Here is a 20,678-nt window from a genome sequence, read left to right on the forward strand (position 1 = left end):
GACAACTTGATATTTCTGGGGCAGGAATGGATGAAAGTTGCTTAGTCCTGTTTAATGGGCTAAAAGGAGCTATCAGTGTGATTGCTTTTTGGCAGCTATTAACAAGTACTTTTAAAACATCTGCTCCATAGCCTCTTATCAAGGGGCAAGTACCAGTTGTATCATAGAACAAAAGCAAGAAAATTTATTATCACTAGGAGAGTGAAACAGCCAAGATTGTTTGCTGACCTTGCCACTCCATGCAATAGAGGGTAACAGGCAATGGAACCTTATCACCACTGCTTGACAGTGGTGCAGAAGTTAGACACATAGGGGTGGAAGAAGAGAGAAAACCTAAAGAATTAAAGGTTTTTATCAGCAGGATAGTACTTCCAAGTCAAGACAGAGAGTTTGAGAATACAGTTGTTATCTAACCTGGTTGATAATTAGGATCAGCACCTTTCATAAGTCAATTGTTACTTGAAGTCAGGCACACAGGGTGTGAAAAGCAGCAAGCACAAGACCCACGTTCATCTACTTCTGTGGCCTCCCCAGCCACAGCCTTTCCCTCAAATCCCAGAAACCACTACTCCTATCAAGTTGGTTGCTCCAGGCACAAGATAGCAACCAGCTTTAGGCACTGTTTGTCTTGACACCACTATGCACTTGCATCCCCATGAGTGCTTACTGCCTGCACAGCTGTCATGAGTAACAGGCTCCTTCAGTGCCTCTGCTAAGAGAGGCCATTCAGATTAATTCACTGTGTCATAGAAAGCAATTCACTTACATTTCTAGTAAGTCACATGCCATTTGAGCCTAGTTAATACAAAAATTATCAAGTTAACTTGCATTTTAAGGTATCTACTGCATGGAACGTGAACAGATTTTACAAAGCAACAGGACATGAACAAACTACAAACCAGATTCCCAAATCATGATGTTAGGGCATGTTCTGCTATATCACTTGGTCATTTCTGCTCTGTCCACAGGACAGAGCTGTTGCTTGTGAAGCCTGGACCCCAACACTTCCCAGGGAAGCAAGCCGTTTTATCCAGTATTTGGTCAAATAACAGTTGGTGCTTAATCAATTAAGTTGCAGCTGAAAAAACTTAAAGCCTGAAAGAGGCATTAGATTGCAGAATCTATATAACATTCAGAATTTCAGTGTACACACCTGAGCTGTCTAGGCAGCATCCCATCATTACTGCCTTGATTTGATCAAAGTGCCTCCACTGTTGTTCTATCCAGGTACCCAGTACCACTGCACTGACAATTAGAGCAAGTTTGAGAGTTTTAAAGGCTGACCAAGACATGGTATTGTCTGGTCAAATTAAGCTTTCAGTTAAGAGGTTTTTTGTAAAGCATTACAGCTAAATCTTTAAACTAGACATTTCTCTGCAGCATATACATAACACCAGTGAAAATAGGTCAGCTTCACTTTTCTCCAGGCATGCAAAACAGAACCAAGTTGGCCTACTCCAAAAGATGTGCACAACAGACAATTTACTACTAAAAATCTAATACAGGAAACTTATTTACAGGAGTAGTCTGAAAGTTTTTCTATTCTTTAAATAAAATATTTAATGCAGGAAGTAAATGCAAAAGCTTCTACCGTGGTAAGTTGATATTACCCAATCATAAGCAAAAATCTAAGTTCAGTGTACAGGGGACGAAAGTGATTAAAGCAGTAGATAAGATTACTTTAACAAGTCTGCTATAAGTGAATAGCTGTAGAGATGCTCTTACCAAGTAAGATTGAGCTGTTGCTATTGAATTATCTACAATAAAGTTATTTTCAGCCTTCAAGCTTGCAAGAGCCACAAGTCTGTTTCTCAGTTGTTAGTTCCTTCTCTCAGATTTGATAACTTCAGCCTGGAGTGGGGGGAGTGTAAGGCATCAAAAAAAGGACAGCTTTTCCTAAAAATCACAGCCTTTGAACTGATGGGCTCTTTCCTCCCCCTCACAAGAGAAACAAGGATCTCAGAACTAGAGAAGTAATGTTTGGACAGTTCAACAAGCAAAAAGCTACCTAGACCACAGACTTAAACTTTGAAAAAGGCAAGGCTGGTCCTACTGCACATAGTCTCCCTGCTCCCTTTCCCCCATGAAAATACCCAGGGCAGTGAAGACTAAGTCTCCTGCCCTAGGATCACAATTGATTCAAGACGACTCCAGCAGTAAGACCAATTCAGGCCTCCAGCAACTGTTCAAGAAGCATGACCCGGTTGCTTTGTCTCAGAACCACTCTCCCTGCCCTTCTCCAGGTAAGGGCATCTCAGGCACCACCTTTCTCCTCCTCCAAGGTCTGCACCAGTAAGGCTGAAGGGAGAATAAACAACAGCAGAGAGAGAACCTGGCCAGATAAAACAACATTCCTCCCAAACTTCTGGTTCAGCTGAGAGCAAGAGCATATCAAACCCTCCATTTATCTCGCACAGATGAAACGTTATCACTTATCCCAGGGCAACCAAGGGAAGACAGAGAAGCCTGCACAGCAGGAAGCCGCCAGAGAAACTAAGGCTTAAGGCCAGCTTCTCCTCGCCCGTTCCCTGCCCCGAGCCCCACGTGTAGACACAAGCCAGAGCAGCCGGCCAGCTTCGACGGCTCCACCGCAGCCCCGACGCCGCCGGGACGTCGCAGAAGTCGCCGAACCCAGGAGAGCGCGGCCGCAGCGCAGCGGAGCCTCCCCTCCCCTCCCTTCCCCTCCCCGCTCCCACGCAGGCCCAGGGAACACGGGCTACACGCGAGGCGCTGCTTCCCCCGCACCCCCAAGGCTTTCCGAGGGCCGAGGAGCCGCGCCCCAGGGCAGGAGCCGCTGCCGGACTCTCCTCGCCCCACGCACCCGGGAGGAAGGGGCTGCCCCGCACCCCCGGCGACACCTCCCCTCCCTCTCCACAGAAACGGGGGCGGGGGGGAAAAGGTGGAGGCCCAGCCGCACGCCCAGGCCAGCTCAGGCCGCGGCCAAGACCCGGCGGCTGCTGCCCCACCTCGCCGAGGGAGCGGGGCCGGGGCAGCTGAACTCCCCGCCACCCCGAACCGGGGCGGGGGGGAGGGAGCCAGGGTCGCTCCGAGACACGCCGCCTCCCCTCACCTGGAGACTAAGACCCGACTCCGCGCTGCGGCTCCAACCCGGCGCCCGGCTCTGCTTTAACCGCCGCCGCCGCCGCCCCCCGCGCGCTCATTGGGGTGCCGCCGCCCGCGCGCCCCCGCCGCGCACTTCCGCCCTCGTCTCACCAGCGGGGCCGGCTCCCCGCGGGCGCGCGCCCGCCCCGGCACCGCCTCCTCCTCCTCCCCCCGCCCGGTCTGCGGTCACGTGGCTCTCTCGGGCCAATCGGCTCGGGAGGCGGAGGGGGCGGGGCGGAGGGCGGCGGTTGCTGCTGAGGGGAGGGGCGCGGCCGGTGCCGTGGGGCTGCTGAGGGGGAGTTCGCGCCGGGTCTGGCTCCGTTAACGGGAGCAGCCAAGGAGCAGCAGGAAAGGGCTGCCCGCCCCGCTGCTGCTTCTGTCTGTGAGGGAAAGGGGCCCGGGGGGGAGCTGCTGTCGGCTTGGTTCCCCTCAGAGTCCAGCAGGGAGCCCTGCTGGGAGGCCGACAAACCCCACAGCCTCTCTTTTGACCCAAAAGCAGACTCTGTCTTAAATACGTCACATATTTTAGTGCGAATTCTATTGATGGCTGCAGAAATTAATAATTCTGAGATCAGAAGGCAAAGGAACGGAAATGTCCATGCTTCTCTGTAACCAGTGTTAAGGGTGCTGAGTGTTCTATTTTATTAAATCATTTTATTGCAATACTGCAGTGTGTGCATGCAGCACAGAGCAGTTTTAACTGCTCAGGGAAAAAAAGGAATAAATCTATTGCTCTATTTACTGCAGTTCTTTTCTTCAAATCTTTATCAGTCCCCACATACAAATTCTCACTGGCCAAGTCTAATGTTACCAGTCACAGAGTTGGACATAGCTGTCTCGCCAGTCACAAAGGAAAAGATACCTTTACTCTCTGCTTTAATTTGGTTAATTTTTCTAGATTTAAATGTTGGCGTATTTAAATTCCACACACTGAAGTTAGAGTGAATATGTCGGGCAAAATTCTTCCTTCAAGGAAAACAGCGCTTTGCATGAGAACACCTGCTTTGGGAAGCGATGGAAGTCATTATTACCACTGATCTCGGAGGTTTCAGGTACTCTAGGACAGAATCATAGAATCGTTAAGGTTGGAAAAGACCCTTAAGATCATCGAGACCAGTCACTAACCTGTCATTCCTGCTTTCATACTGGGCCTCTTTGTAGCCTCCTACAGAGCGGAAAGTGAAAGAATTAATTACCTTCTACCACTATCTATTGATGGCTGGGTGAAATTGTATTTTGAAATTTGAGAGCATAAAAAGGGCCTCTCACTTAAAGTAGATGGAAAGGGGATAAAAAGCAATCCAGCTTTATAAAAGTGATAGGTGAAACAATGGCCCAGCGCCAAAACAAAATAAAATGGGGGAGGAGGAACTGGAAAGAGATTTACTATAATCTGTAATTTCAGGGTTGGCGAAAAATGCCAGGAATTGGAAGAAAAAGAAGTTACAGAGGCAGAAGGAAGTAGGTGTGTGGCTCTGAGAAACGGCTAAGTACTTCAGGAGAGCATAAAAAGGAAATATCTTCTGAATTTCTCCTGTCTTGAAGGAAACCAAATTTTCTACATTGTTAGTAAGTAAACAGGATTGACGTCATCCTTGCATCATCATCAGTTTCTCCTCCTAACTCAAACAACTGCAAAACACCAGATTTTAGTTAACCCCTCAGGTAGAAAAGTGACTTTCTCTTTTCGTGTTTGTTTACTGGGAAGGGTCCCAATTCCAGTAATTCTTCCCCTCTGCATTATAGGTTGTATCAGATCAAGAACAGCATCAATGCTCAACTTGCATTAGAAGCTGGCAGACTGAGAGCTATTTACTATTTGATGCCATCCATGCACAGAAGGAATAAGCAGAGAAAGAAATATTGCTAAATGTGAAGGAATGTTGTTTTATAGCCAACACTTAAATTACCCAAATCTTGGTATTTCTAGGATTATGCATTAATTGTTTTTAAGATAGACTTTTTGCATTTGTATGTACTCCTAAAAAAAAAAAAGTAAAACTTGATTAGAACTATTTCCTGTTTATTCTGTAAGTCCATGGCCATCTTTCGTGCCCTGCAGGCAGTGTGGTAGGACCGGTTGCTCTGATGTGACTATTCACAGAAGATAAATATTTTCAGCAAATCATATCTATGAGATGAAACTACCAAGAACCTGGGAAGCCAGGTCTTTTCAAACCGAACACAATATTAGTCGCTGCCCATACCACAGTGCTGACACTTCCCTTCCCCCTTGCAAAAAAGAGGGTTGAGAAACTAACCACATTGATCCTGCTTCTGCAAATTGTTTAGGGGAAACCTACTTCTTTGCAGTAATCAGTCATGACAAAGAACATTTGTCAGATGCCACATTCCGAATCATTATGCATGTTGCCTCCTATAGTCTCCATGGTTACCATAGGTGTTACAGATATATTTTTGCTTCAGTACTTTAGGAAGAAAAATTCTATAGAACAATTTAGGGGAGAAAATTCCTTTTCATTGTCATTTATATTACATTTATTTTATTTTAAGTTCTTTGCAGACAATAAATGTTCACTTTCTAAACAAGTAAGATTTCAGGAGAAATTGAAAAATTTATCCCTGCTGTTGCTTTATTGCGCCATAATATGATTTAAACTGCAAATTCTTAGAGGTAGGGACAGTACTTTTGATGCATGCATTTAGTTTCTAGCCCACTAAGAATGTAACAGGGCACTCTGTGTCACTGCTAGAGTCATGAACAACAGTAAGTGTGGTGGGATGGCTGAGCAGCAAATATCTTTTTTCAAAGATTAAGACTCATACTTCCCTTCTGGGCAGTTCTATTTTATAAGTAGAAATGTATTCTAGAAAGATGGCTGAAGTAAGAGTTAGCTTAAATTAGTTGTAGGCACTAATGGGATGGGATGGGATGGAATGGCAAAGATGTAATACCCAGATATATAGCGCTCTGATTTTTTTAAAATAAACCTTTTTTTATTGTGGAAGTAATTGACAAAGAACATCAAGGAGATGTATATGAGGAATTAAATGGAAAAGATGGTAGTAGACCCATTCCTAGTAGGATGGGTGGTAGACCTCCAAACATAGCCCGAGTGCTGCAGGGATCTCTTGATCAGATCCCAAGGATTACCATATCCACAACTGCTGAGGGGAGAGAGGCTAACATTATTATCTCCCTCTCCTCTCTGATAACTTCATGCTAGATGGGACTGGTAGTTGCCTTGGCCTCCAGGTTTGCCTTTTACGCCTGTACAGTGTTTGTGTAAAACCACCATCTGCACACCCAGTTCTCCAGCCTTTTTTAACAAGTGACTACATACAGGAGGAACAAGGTAAGGAGCCAGTTAGGAAGAATGTATTTGAAGAACTGTAAGGTCCAGCAGGCTGCAAATGATGGGCAGAAGGGATTCCCTGTTCCTGCAGGGAGCCTGTAGAAGTAATCTTGGGGATAAAACCAAAGGAATATAAACTGATGACCAACATGGAAGGACAATCTTGAATTGCAAGGGAATCCGTGCTACCTAGGAAGTCGGGTCTTTGCAGATCTAGTGATGTCCTTTGCAGTCGCTGGCAGTAACAGAAATCAGAGGCAGATTCTTTTCTCTGCTGACATCTGAATGCTGAAGAGGGACAGCTGCAGGACAGGTACCTGGTTCACAACTTTTACCCCAGCCTCAGTTTACAAGAGGTGGAGACAGGAACTGTTGCCAGTAGTAACCACAAAGAAGTCAGGGGTCAGTGGAGAAAGAAGTGATCCTGACACATGTCCAGCACTGAGGCTGAGCCAGGAGCATAAGAACAGGTTAAAGCAGCAGGGAGGTTTTGTCCCTCTCTGAAGGAATTCCTAGTTACACACAGCCAGTCCCTTGTAGCACCTGTGCAGCACAAAGCAATTGTTCAGTGAAGGTAACCAGACCCTTAAGTTTTCATTAATTTATTCAATCCAAAGCTACTGTATTTTATTATTCTTCTTTTTAAACCATTTTTCAATCAAAATGAATGCTAGTGTAAGATTGGGGAGAACAGAAGAAAGCTAATTGGGGAACGCAGAGAAAAACCCTGCTGGATTATCCAGAATGCTGTGATTCCTTTTTGTTCTCAAAATACAACATTTTTTGTATGTGCAGAGTTCAGCTGTCAGAGTTAATCTAGGCTCAGATAACTTGTCAGAAGAGGTACACGCACATAGTGTGCACTCAGAGTTTGTTCTAAAATAAAAATAATTTAGTCAAACATGATTTTCTCTTTGGGCATGGATAACCTGACAAGAACTACATTATACAGATTATTTGTATACTTAAGAGAATGAAGCTGACCTTGCCATGATTTATGAATTTCAGCATTCAAAACCGTAAGGCAGTAAAATAAAATATATCAGAAACAAACAATAATAAATGAAATATGACTGTGGTTTTGGCCTTGTAGGAGTTTACGGCGTTTTGACTATATCATGCACTTTATTTTTATTGCAGACAGCAGGAAGTCACCACACCAAAATAAAGTTTGCTATCAAATCACCTTTCCATTTCAGGTACAGCTGGGATTTGTCAGGATCATATCACAAGGTCACTTTTAAGGAGATTCTCACTGGCATTTTGTGAGGTAAGGGATTTCACATTCCAGTTTTACAAGCGTTACGCTTTGGTCACGATTATCAACAGCGTGACAGATTTAGGGCCTGATCTTGGAGCCTTTACAGAGGGAGCTAACTTTATTGTAAATATCTTGATAGCCAAGAATCAAAATAAAATAAAGGTCTAGAGAGAGTCATAAGACGTCAGGTAGTCTTATTCCGTGGCACAAAGGCAAGATCAGTTAAACATACATAGTTTTTGGTGTGTATTTTTCTTAATGTAATTAAGATTGCAGTATCATCATAGCAGTTTATTTAAAATATTGGATTACTTTATAATGAAAAAAACAACAACATTTACCTTAAATGTCACGTACTGTGGTTTAAGCAAATTAATTAGTTGCATACTGGACATAGCAATCAGACCTTTTTTTTCCTTTTTGCATCAATCTGCTAAATATTCAAAAATCATTATTTTTTCACTCCTCAGAATTTTCTTCCTTCAGATAACACCTGTTTTCTCAGTTGTTTTTTATAGGTCATGTTTCCTAATTGCCAGTCGCTCTCTCTCTTCTTTGGACTCCCTCCAGCTGGCCCACGTTTCCTCAAGTGCACTGCTGAAGCAGATATATTAACTAAAGATTTACCAGTTACATGTAGGGTAGAAAGCATACTTTAGTGTCTTACAGATAAAGTTGAATGTGATTATCATTACCACACCAAAGCCAGTTGTGTAAAGACTGGAATTATTCCGGAAATAGATAAGGCAGGGGATTTCTCCAGAATAATAAGACAGCTAACATTATAAAGAATTTAGCTCACTGTGTTGAACAGTGCTACCTTGCTGAACAGGTGCTGTTGGAGAGTGATTTGAGCACACTTGGAATAATCTCACGTTAACAGACCTTGTGTCCCTTATTTTTGAATCAAATTTTCCAGATGAAATTACTGACAAATATATTAAATTAGTAATGAAAATTACTGGCTTTGATAGCAACCAGATTTCTAGCAGGATGGGATCAATAAATCAGAAAGAAGATTTGTCAACTAAAATTATATAAATTTTAAGTACCTACTTCTGTCTGCAGTCTCTAATTAAGTTGAAGTAACTTAGAATAAGGTTAAAAAGTCCTTCTGCAAATGAAAATAGAGCATTTTTTATGCAAACATATTCTTATGCCATAAAAGCCCTTCATATTTAGTCTGCTATCTTTACTGTTATCAGTGTGGTCTTCCCTTTTGAGTGTTGAAGTGCACCATCTACTGCAAACTTCTGGGAGCTTTGATGCCCCTTTACTGTTGAAGTGGCAATAGAATTTTTTTTTTCCCCAAGCACCTCATAATTAATAAGAGTGATCTTGGGACCTGAATTCTGTAATAAAGTTAGTTATTGTTATGATAGTACTTTACCTATGCCTCAGTGGCACACCTTCTAGAATTAACTCTGATATGACTCAGTGGCTAAAAAAATCAGATTTTTCTTGCACCTGTAACATAACTTTACACTATCATGCTGGCAAATGTCAAATTAAAGAAGGACTAAATGTGAATTTGAATGGAAAATCACTTCTGGAAATCCAAGTTCTGTATGAAGTTGTTTGGTTGGTGAAGCAAATGGCTACAAATTTTGCCTACCAAAATTCCTCTTCAGCTGCACTTTGCTACAGATTCTTTACTCCCTAAGCTTACATAATATAACAATTCATTGTTCATTAGTTGCTGTATTTTAACCCAGAGGGGAAAGCCTCAAAAAAGTGGGTAAAGTGGGTGTTGTAGGAGATGTGTAGGAACTTGTTCCACCTGCGAACTTTATGAGGAAGTTTGTGTGTCTATGAATATGCTAATGTAAGTATCATATTGTAATGACATTACTTGATTCCGAATTGTAGAGCTTGCTAAGAACATAATACAGTCATGTGATAATATTGATGCATTTGAGAAAATTTTTACTATTGCACTGAACGTTCATATGTTAGTTTACACAGCATTCTTCTCTAGAAAACATGTTACTTGTGGTTGATAACCTATTTCGGTCTATAAACAGCCTCTTCTGGTTTTTTTTCTTGTAAAATCAATAAGGGTACAATATGTTTTACATTAGAGGATTAAGAAAAGTAATTTAAAGCTAAGCATGCATGGTATTGCATAACGTTCTGGCTTCTGTATTGTCTTTTATCTTTCCAGTGAACAGTAGCAGTAGGATTTGTTAAAATTGCCAGGGATTAACTTTTTTGAAAAGACTATTTGCTAGAATCTAATTATGTCAGTAGTAGCAATTTACTATTCAACATATTAATAATTAATTAATATTAAATCTGTTGACTCCTTAATAAATAAATTGTAAATAAAAAATTTAAACCAAAAATAAATATCTTCTATCGTCTCATGCAGTTTACATTAAGCATCATATTCCTTTGAAAAATCTTGGGAGGAGCTGTGCTGTTTGTGGGGTCCTCGGTCTGCAAAAGGAATGTACCTTGGCCAAAGTGAAGTTTGGGACCCCATCAGACACTGCAAGCCCACAGCCCAAGCTTCTCTCCAATCCCCAGGTTTTGTGATTTCATCTATCAGGGCTTAGAGGTGCTGCCTTTCAAAGGGGTTTTTGAAAACCTGGCAGGAGCTGGCCAGGACAAAGTGGACAAAGAAGACACTTCTGTGACTTTCATGGACTTTGACACCAAACCCAAGAAAGCAACAGAAATAATTGAAAATATTTCTGTGGATCTTCACTCATGTCTCCCTTTATCCACAGTTCCTATAATTAACACATCAAATGCAATGGTAATAATGTTTGAGAAACTGAAAATTTTCATCAAACATCAGACAATATTTGTGAAAAACAGGGTTTGCAATGTTAATGTGCCTAGGTGTTCTCTTCCAGGTCGGGAATAGAAAGAAGGCTTTGTGATTCGTGTGTCTGACCAAAATTTACCAAACCAGTAGAAACAAAATACATGCACATACAATTCATGGGCAAAGAATCCTTTTCAGCAACAATTCAGCTAATAGGTGTGAAGAATGAGTCAGCTTCAGAAAATCAGAAATTGTTTGGGATAATCTGAATGAGAATGGAGGATGCATAATACAGTACTGCATTTGAGAAGAGCTCTGACAAAATACGGGCCTTGAAATTTGGAGGTAGAGAGAGTGAACTTGCTTCATCTGTTACTGAAGAGAAATAGAAAACAAGCCAGCCTTTATGCTTAAGGAGACCTCATGCCATTTTACATGATTTCATTGTGGTTAATTTCTGGGAAACCATAAAAATAAAACAGAAGCACCACATTAAAATAAAAACTGGAATAATTTCCAGGAGCCAGAAAGCTCTGAGTTGAGACTTCTGATATTGTAGATAATGTGAGCAAGCAAAGACGCAATATAAGGAGAAAAGAATCTTTGAGTAGATATATATATATTTATGCAGATATATGTGTACACATATATTTTTAATTTAAAAGTTGAAGCCACTGTGATTCGACACAACTAAAATCTATGTTTAAGGGTCAGAAATGCTTTTTCCCAAATTTAATTGGAGCTACACTGATTTACAGCAGAGAACTGCATTATACACTCACAAGCAAATCCACCCATTCTTCTACTTAAACTAATCTCCCCAAAATAAATGATTGAAATCCTAAATTCATCTGGTGTTTGTGGCATAAAAGAAGCTGCTGGACAGCAGTGAACATTTGCTTTAATTTGGTCTTGTCTTTGTTATTAGACCTTGCAAACTGTGTTACAGATTTTCTGCCCCAGAGCAGAATGTCCAAAGAATGGCAGGTTTTTTGACATTTTCTGATCAACTACAGTTTATTGAACAGTCTTGTGTCTTGGCTTTCTCAAATCTTATTCACTTGATTTGACGCTGTCATAGATGAAAGCAGAATCTGAGTATATACCATATAATGCAGATCTGCACCGGTACTACTGCTGTGTGTCTGTAATGCAAATGTTGAACAAATTAATTTAAGAAGTTCCATCTAGTCAGAATTAAAAAATAAAATTTACAGTAAATAAGAAATAACCCCAAGCTGTCTCTGTATCTTCTAAGAGTCTGTCAGAACTGTGATTGCCCTTAATCATACGAACTGCCTTAGTGTAACTTTGAGATCATTAGTAAGAAGCTTTACACAACCTTTCAGAGAACAGTAAATCAAACTTTGACTGTTCAAAATTGCTTCTCTGCATTCAGGCATGAATTTCATCCTCAATCTGGATTTCTTGAAGGGCAACATCAGACCTTTAGCTTCATTTTTCTGATCAGACTTTCAGTAGCAGAAAATGAATTGGTTTGGTCTGGCTCACCAGAATCAATATGTTTATTCCCCCTATAACTCTGTCCTTTTTTAAGGCTTTCCTTTTTCTGTGCAGTAGTTCTCTAACGTTTTAAATGGAATTACAACCAGGTCATAACACATACAAGGCCTGCTTTTCCCCTACCTTTTTTCTTCCATGCTGATTACTATCTGTGAAAACATCTGCAAAATGCTAAATGGCAATCGATACAGACACTACAGGAATGGTCAGATAATGGAGAAGGTGGCCCCTAATATAATCCTTCAGTTCTCTGGAAGCAGTGCACAATGCATCAAAATTAATGTGGATTATTTCAAAACAGAAAATGGAGAATTAGCCCAGAAACTAGTGGTCTGGTTCTCAGCAGCACCATCTGAGACATTGCTGTCTCTGAGCACTGGATTTTATGGTGTTTTTTTAATGCTGTTTTCAGCGTCACTTTATTATTTTCTCTTTGCTCTTAGCATTGGACATTAACAGTTATATTATTGGAATGAGATAAGGGATGAAAACTGGTTAGTTAGGGAGGCTACTCTGGAAACTTTTACTGCCAGTTGAGAAATCTGAGTTGCCCTAAGGGAGGTGTTTGGTGGTGTATGCCAAGTTAATTGTTGGTTTCAGGACTGTATGTATAGTGTAAAAATCAACTTCATATTGAAGCATTGTGATCATCATTATTTGAGCTGAACAGAAAAAGGAAGTAAACTCCCTTCCAGAACTGGTTTCTGCAGATAACAAGTAGTATCTCCATATATACAATATAAGGGAAAAAATAATGGGGTTTCCCTCCTGCAGATTGATAGAAGACTTCAGTCTGCAAACTTCAAACTTAAACTCTTGTGTGGGTCACTGTAAGTTAATTGATAAGTTAAAAACTGGCATTGGTCATTCATACTGTGCCTGGCTCATAGAAATAAATGGATCATGCCAAGCAGATAATATAAGCCTGCCCACAGAAGGTAGAACTGTAAAGGCACAGATGCCACCAGTGTAGTCAATATAAATTATGACATCTTTATGTGAACAAGGACTGTTCCATGTGTGCTGCAACCGTTAGATAACACAGACCACTCTTGCTTGTACTGTCTGTGGTTTAGTGAATAGCATTCCATGTAAAATGGATCAGCTTCAGCAAGGACTAACCACACCCCTTGCCTAGCATAGGATAGTCTTCGGGTTGCTATTTGGGCACTTTCCTACTAGATGTGAGCTCAAATCACCTCAGAAGAGGAGGAAGTTGATGGCTGATTTACTACATGCTAGATAGATGCTGTATTCCCTAAAATTTTGCATACAAAGGATGCATCTTCTTCCCATGATTTGGAAGAAAATACTGCTATTCTCTTCTTCCTTCCCTCTTTCAATTTATGGAGAAGGGCAGGACTAACAAGAACCCTTTTCCTAAGTCATTTCCTATCAGATTCCCACTGAACTTGTTGGCTTGCATAGATTACATTCAGAGAAGGGATCTGAGAGTGTTACTGAATCTTACTGTAATGGCTCACGATGCTACTTTCTCCAGAGACTGGCCAGTCCTTTTGCCAAAGGTCTTAAGAGAGTAGTAGTTGATAATGTTTGTGATCTTAGCTCTTCCATTTAGCAGTTGTAATTAATTTAGGATGCAAGACGCTTAGGACAGGTAAGAAGCAGGTACGTAGCTGGAAATGGGCAAAGTAAATGGAAAATCCAAAATATTTAGCAATTTCTCTTGACAAATGCTTTAAACCAACAAGTTATTTTCTTGTAAATTTAGAAAAGATCTTTAAATAGAGCAAGCCTGAGATATTATTCTAGTCTTGTGCCAGCTGCCACTTCCTTCTAAGAAAGGGCAGTCCTTCATGCTCTTTGGAAAGCAAAAATGCTATGGATTTGGCCATTGTGGCTGAAGATATCCATTATGTCAAATGCAAAATGCAATAGTCATGTCACGTCCATGCTAGATTCAGCTTGATGTAGTTCTGCCTTTTCAGTTTCTTTTCACAGAGCCTAAGCAATGTGGCCACCTGCTGAATCTCTCTTTTGATTAGCATGTAAAGAATCCTTTGTTTGGATCAGCTGGGCTCCTTTGACTTCTCAGCACTGAAGGCTCAGCAACAGTTTCCTTGTGGCTTTCCTTAAACCTCTCCAGAGGTTTTCTGGGGATAATTTGGGAAGCTTTCAATTCAGGAAAAGATGGCAAAACTCAGTTCCTTTTCCGCTTAGCTGATTTGTACTTTCTTACTTTGTTGTGTGATATTAACGGAGATAGGTCTAAGCTGCCATTTCTAAATACAGTCTGAATCATGGCAGAAGGAGTTGCAGTGCTAGCCTGCCGGTGGAGTTCAAATTCCCTTAAACTTCAGGGCTCCTCTTTAATGATTGGCTAAAAATGAGCTCATCTTTACAATTCTTCTAGAATTTCTTGCCCAGAGAGAGCTGTGATTCTTACAAAAATTTTCAGTGCCCTAAGCCATAACTAGGTTTTCTGTCATTAAGGTTCTATGCATCTTCATGGAAGTTTTGTTTCTTAGTCCTTGTCATGCAAACAATGCAGTTAAAATGTAGAAGCAGGTAAAGATTGCAGCATGAAAGAAATTCAAAACCTCTGATGGGGCACTATTTTGCAAATAGAAGTAAAAGGTTCACCTAGGACCTTTACCTGTGTTAGAAGAATTGATTATCTGCATGAAAAAATAGGAATCATCATCATATGATTCCAGAGGGCCTCAGATACATAAGTTTATTCTTGTTAAAAGAAAATGAGATTTATTCAATGGCTGTGGGATGCACACTGTCTCACCCGCAGAATTTTGCAGCTTGGTTTAATTTTCCACCCCTCACGGGGTGACTCCACACACACATTGATTCTGCCTTGTAGTTTAACTGTTAGCTTTTGACACAGCTGTTGCATGACACAGGTGAACTACCTGATAATTATCAGGTCTTCCTTCTCAGAAAGAGGTATAAATCAAAAGTAATCTTTCCTGTCAGTTCCCAAAAGCTGCAAGTGTAAAAACAACTAGGTGTGATTGCCATGCTTTGGCCTTGGTTGCTGCACCTACAGCATCAATTTCACCATCAAATTTCATCTCCCTTTTAAACGCTTATAATAAGAGGGCTGCTCCCCTTACCCCATTAGTTGTAATAAATCTGCAGCTGTCATAAAGGAGGACACTGCATGATTTTAAAGTCCTCAAGGTCACATATCAGCAATGAAAAAGGCTGTGGAATTTATTTCTCAAAAAAGATGGCTTCCGTATCCCTTAAGCTAAATATATGTTCCTTTTGGCTATGGAAGAAGTAAGGCTTTTTATGCTTTTCCGGCCAGCTAATGGAGGACCATGCTCACCTATCCCTGTTAGAGACTTCATTCAGTAGAAAGCCGTAATTAACAGGAAGACCAGCCTGTAAAGCTGACCAATAAAATGTCTGTCAGCTTTTTTTCTAGACACACATTTCTACTTCAACTAGCAAATTTCCAAAAACCAAGCTTGGAACCCAGGTTTGGATCCTGGGGAGACTCTTAAGTTGCAGCTAGAAGAGGTATGAAAACACGCTAGTACATATGAGGAAGTGCTGACCAGCAGACAGAGCTACAATGCATTAGATGGCATCAGACTTGGGGCTACTCCTGGTCTTACTTTACATCCACACCACAGAACTATGTGTATTTTGGTCCACGTGCACTGTTAGCTCCCTGAGAAGCATGCTTTGTGTTCCAGCATGAGAATTTGAGTCAATTTTTATTCCTATTGACCAACACTAATTCTAGCTCCATTTTTGTTATAATCCAAACTTTCAACTATTCATTTGTCAGTAGAGTGTCAATGGCTTGTTGCTCCAGGACATAACTCATTTGTACTCTCGACTCACCAAAGCAGCCTTTTTCAGCATGCCAGAGACATGGCTCCAGTTAATTAGGCAGTGAGAGCTTTCATTCAAATCCTAGGTTTGAGCTTAAGCTTTTTCCCATAAGCTCCTGATGATTTGCAAATCCACCAAACTGGTTTGCTGGCAGCCTTATTTTAGTTATATAAAACTGTTTTAGTTCCAGTTCTTATTCTGTTCCATGTACAAACATTTCATTCTAATTCTGCCAAAACTTTGCCACTCTTGTTCTAGTTCCTGTTAATAAAATGCATAGCTTCCTGGTCTGGATCCTGTTAGTGCTGACACAGGCTCCTAATATCCAGTGTAGGTTCATCCCTCCCAGGACAGGAAACGTTCTGCTTTGCTGATTCAAATCTGACCGGAAATAATGTGGACTAAGTTTTAAGAGGGAAAGTTTAGCTCAGAACATGAGAGTTAAGAATGTAACAGTTGGTGTTATAAATGCAAAGGGGAGAAATATCAGAACTGGCTTGGAAGTCCTTGATAAATGGTATCAGTAATAGTAATGAAACACAGCCTGAGAATTCAGCCTAACATCAGCATTCATCTTTGTATGGTTTTCCTTGCTAAGGTTTTTATTGGGTTTTTGCTTGGGGTTTTTTTATGTATTCTGGTCTGTATGACTTGTTATTTATATTGGTTTTAGAACCTTTGTTAAAGAATATAAATTGAAATTGGTATATGCTTAAAGTGTTTTTGCAATCTAATGTTGCTGATAATAACTTGTTTGTGGAGGGACCCCCCACGAGGATGACAGTTTTTAATTTGTCATTTAAGCTGCCATTTGTGTCAATTTGTCTCAATGCTGTTTGCGGTTAACAGTGGTTGGTTCATGAAAACATTAGTAATACAAAAACTACCTGTGGAAATGGCAACTTCTAGACAAGAAGCGAAGGGCTGCTAGGGCATGAGAGACTGAACTCTGATGTCCCTTTCCAGGTCAGAATCGAAATGCCTTGGCTTAGGGGATATGTCAGTTTTATGTATCAAGACAGGCCATTGTTCTTCAAACTCTGCTATTTAGTCACACTAAATATATTTGAAATTCACAAATTAACAAATGGTATGCCGTAGTTGCACTGCTGAAAGGATGAAGGTTCTCAGCTGAGGATTTTAATGGGATGTGGCATAAAATATTTAAGTTGAGGCATAGCATAAAAAGGTAAAAACTGACCCAGTGTGCTTGATAAAGGGAGACAAAACAAAGACAGGCAAGTCGTCAGGTTATGAATTTTACAGCTTCCTTGAGCAAATTTGGAAGTCACAGTACAGGAGAGTGAAGTTTAATTGGCGCTTTGCACACCCATGTACAAAATCATGGCTTCTCTTTCCTAACCAAACCTGAATATCCTTCTGCTTGGACAAGGATGGGTAAGGGATTTGCTGTGTTGATAGGGACTCTCGCTGATTTAGCATGACTAGACAGGATGCTCTCCTTCCTCTGAGTTTGCTAATGAGTATCAGGAAGTATTGCTTTCCTTCCCTGCTCCCAGCTTACTGCCTCTACAACATCCCCTGCCTTTACTGGCAGGGCTTCCTTGCTAGATTCCAGCACAGACACGCATACACTGTTAAAAAAAAGGGGGTCCAGCCATTTCTGATGGGTGTAATGTTCTTACTTCTTTCTTCTCATCTGTTGTATATCATGCATAAATAACTGCCGTGTTTTACCTAGTGGTGAGTGTATTTTGGCTGTGAAGGACTGATCTATAATTAACATTGTTATGATAATTATTATAGCAACATAATATTTTGGACATACAGATTAATTACAATTTTGGAAAGCAACGGTGTTGACACCTTTGGTCTTGAAATATGCTGTATCAACAGATTTGAACATGTTCACAGTTGTAGGGTTTTTTCCAATTCTAGCTGTCATGTACACGTTTCACCCCTGTAATAATGGACTCTTCCTAGTGATGACTCAGAGGAAATAGTCTCTCCACCCAGTCTTTCACAGAGTAAAACACAGCAGTTCCCCATTTTTTTCACTGCAAAAAAATGGCTATTGTAGAGCAAGAATTTAATGCAACCCCAAATACTAGCATAAATATGTGATCAAATTGAATTTCATGTAGCTTGTGACCTTGTTTGAAACTGTTGTGACCTCACTAGTTATAACAGTGCCTGGTTTGGGAGCAACTGTTTTATACACTGTTAAATAGCAGGTGTGCATTTCTGAGTTATATTAGCAGCCTACAGCACAAGGCAGCATAGGGTCATAGCATGTCCTGAAGAGAAGCCATGGGTTATTTAATGTTTGCATAGTCTAAGATAATGGGAATGGATCTATTAGATGTGGCACTACTGGCCTCCTCTCCCCTTCAGTCTTCTTTGTGTCAAGAGCTATGACTATTTTCCATTCCAGTGACTTCAGCACCAAATCTGGATTTACATTGAGATGACAGAGTAGAATTTGACTGATATTCGAGGTGAAGCTAATTTGTATTGTAAAATTACTTCTTGTTTCCTTCTTGATCTTCACTAATTTGCATAAAGTTACAGACATATATGATGCCTTAAAGGTGCATTAAGACAAACACCCTTTCCCTGTAGAGATTACAATCAACAATAAGAAATAAAAACACAATATAAACAACTACTGCCAGGAGGCAACAGATTCTTTCCATGGACTACAGGTTTTCTATCGGACATGCGTGTGCTTAGTAAATCCTAATCTATGATCAGTTCGGGTTAAGTACTTTGTTTCTTTTCAAGATGTAAATAGCAACGCCTAGTGGATTAGCATAGAAACACTTTATGGAAGAAACACATCTTAGGAAGGTTTTGAGTGAAGATAGCATTGTAATTTCTTTCAAAAGACTTATCTGAAAAGAATTTACAGCAGAGAAGAATAGCTCCTGCCTTTTCATCACAGTTACTTTCTGAAAACACGTACTGAACAGAGATAAGGAAACTTTTTTGTAGACTATTTCTGTTATCAAATAGCAACTCCACTCCACCCTTCCCTTGTATTTGGCTTCTTACAGAGTGCCTGGAGCTGCAGTTCTGTTCCAAGACTACTCTCAGAAAAATCCCCTGCCATTATCAGACATGCTAGCAAAAGAAAGAAACGTATACTTCTTCCAAAGAGGAAAAATATAATTAACTGCCATCTATCAAAATCAGGAGAGGTACTCCTTTAGCCTGACTGAAAGTTAATGTAGCTTTCCCCTGTACTGTAACTGGCTGCGTGTGCTGCAGCTGAGCTATGGACATATCCAGTAGCACTTTTCCTCAAGCAGGAGTTTCAGCTGAGATTTACATCCATCTCAATTGCTTAGAGATTCTCCCTGAAGATGAAGTAATTGTTTCAACTTGTATTTAACTGAGAGTGCTCAGTTGTGGTAATTCATACTTAGATTATGTTAAAATTAAGCTGATATTGTAATTCTTTCTATTGGCTTTTAATCTTTATATTAGCTCAGAATGGTGTCTGTTCGCACTAGCCAGAGAGCTTTGCTATCGACTCCAAGGACAGCAACTTCCTTTCAGTCCCCATCAGCACTATGCTTCCTGTACTGGAGGAGGATAGGACCCAGAACCCACTGAATGTATTCACTCAAATAAAAAGCCTGCAAAATAGTTTGTTTATCCTTGTATGCATACAGAATTCACACTTACTTACTGAAACGATTTCCATAATTACAAGAAAATAATAATTCCTGCAGTTGTGCAGGGAAATTAAGCCATGCATCACATGTAGATGGCCAAAGACAAGAGAGACATAAATACAATACAAAGAATACAAATGTAAAGATATGTATTGTCATACATTCCTTCTCAGTGAGTGATACCTACGGCAGCATTAAGTATATTAATAGGATAGTCAAATGCCAGTGGCTGAGTCAGATCCCAGTTTAAGGACAGGCCATTGACAATCAATAGGAGCTCATTCAGACAAGCACAGCAACAGCTCATCTGTTCTCAGGGTGCTGTTCTTGCCCACCTCTTAGAAGCACAAGCAAGAAGCATCCTCCCTCCGTTCCTTCTCTTTGGGATTAGGCAGCAGCTTGCTCCTTGGAATTTCCATGGAAAAAGTGGTTCAGGCCAGACAGAAGATCCTGCAGACCAGATTTGGCCAGTGAGCTGCATGTTGAACCATGCTAGTGGTTTTCAGAAGTAATCCGTGTCAGCCTGACTACATCCACTGACTGTGCTGTGAGTTTGGCCAATGCTAAGAGCTTTTGGAGATCACCATCTATATCTGGACATAGAATCTTACTCTATCCTCAGTCTTTGTGCAAACATTCTCTTTGTGACAGGACACTCTCTGCTTGTAGCAGGCCTATACAATCCTATCTCTATAATCTCAGGCACTGGGCAACATTATAAAGGAAATTGTCATCACCCAAGATCTTAACACATGGCTTATGGCTTTTGAAGTCATCAGTCCTTACCAGAAACAGAGCCCAGTATGAACAAGCCGAAGAATTTTGTTGAACTCATAATCCTGAAGGTATAGCCAGTTTTATTTTTCCTTGGTTACCTACTTTGTTGTCATGACTCTCCATTCTGGAACAGAAACCCATTGGACAAAGCATGGGATTAGGAATTTAGTAATTTAACTGCAGCCTTAACACTAGTCCCTACGTACTGTGCCAATGTGGAGACGGTTGCACAGTATTATGAAGGGAAGAGTTCTGCATCACAGTGCTGAGGTGGGAAAAGCACTGTTTATGATTGTGATAGATACTGTGTTGCTACGGTGTAGTTTTAGTAGAAAAATGCTGTAACCTAAATGTTTCTGTCAGTTGGGAACACACCTTGTTTGTAAGACTACAAGAGCAGAAGGAATGTCCATCACTCAAGTTTAAAAGGCACCTTTTGACTAAAAACAGGATCTTGGCTG

The 20,678-nt window shown here is 40.7% G+C and overlaps 1 protein-coding gene across 2 annotated transcripts in view; it reads right to left on the bottom strand.

The window, feature by feature from the left end:
* Positions 1-20,678, bottom strand: part of RALB (RAS like proto-oncogene B) — a 49,826-nt gene that overhangs the window by 22,681 nt on the left and 6,467 nt on the right. Inside the window, exon 1 of one of the 2 annotated variants that reach the window (XM_064451249.1) lies at positions 3,071-3,245. The exons of the other annotated variant lie outside the window; for it this stretch is intronic. The gene's annotated coding sequence lies outside the window, so the exon portion shown is untranslated. Of the gene's footprint in view, positions 1-3,070; positions 3,246-20,678 lie in introns of those variants that run through there. 2 annotated transcript variants of the gene reach the window in all.

This window comes from Phalacrocorax carbo, chromosome 5, assembly GCF_963921805.1.
Source record: "Phalacrocorax carbo chromosome 5, bPhaCar2.1, whole genome shotgun sequence".
Classification (NCBI taxonomy): Eukaryota; Metazoa; Chordata; class Aves; order Suliformes; family Phalacrocoracidae; genus Phalacrocorax; species Phalacrocorax carbo.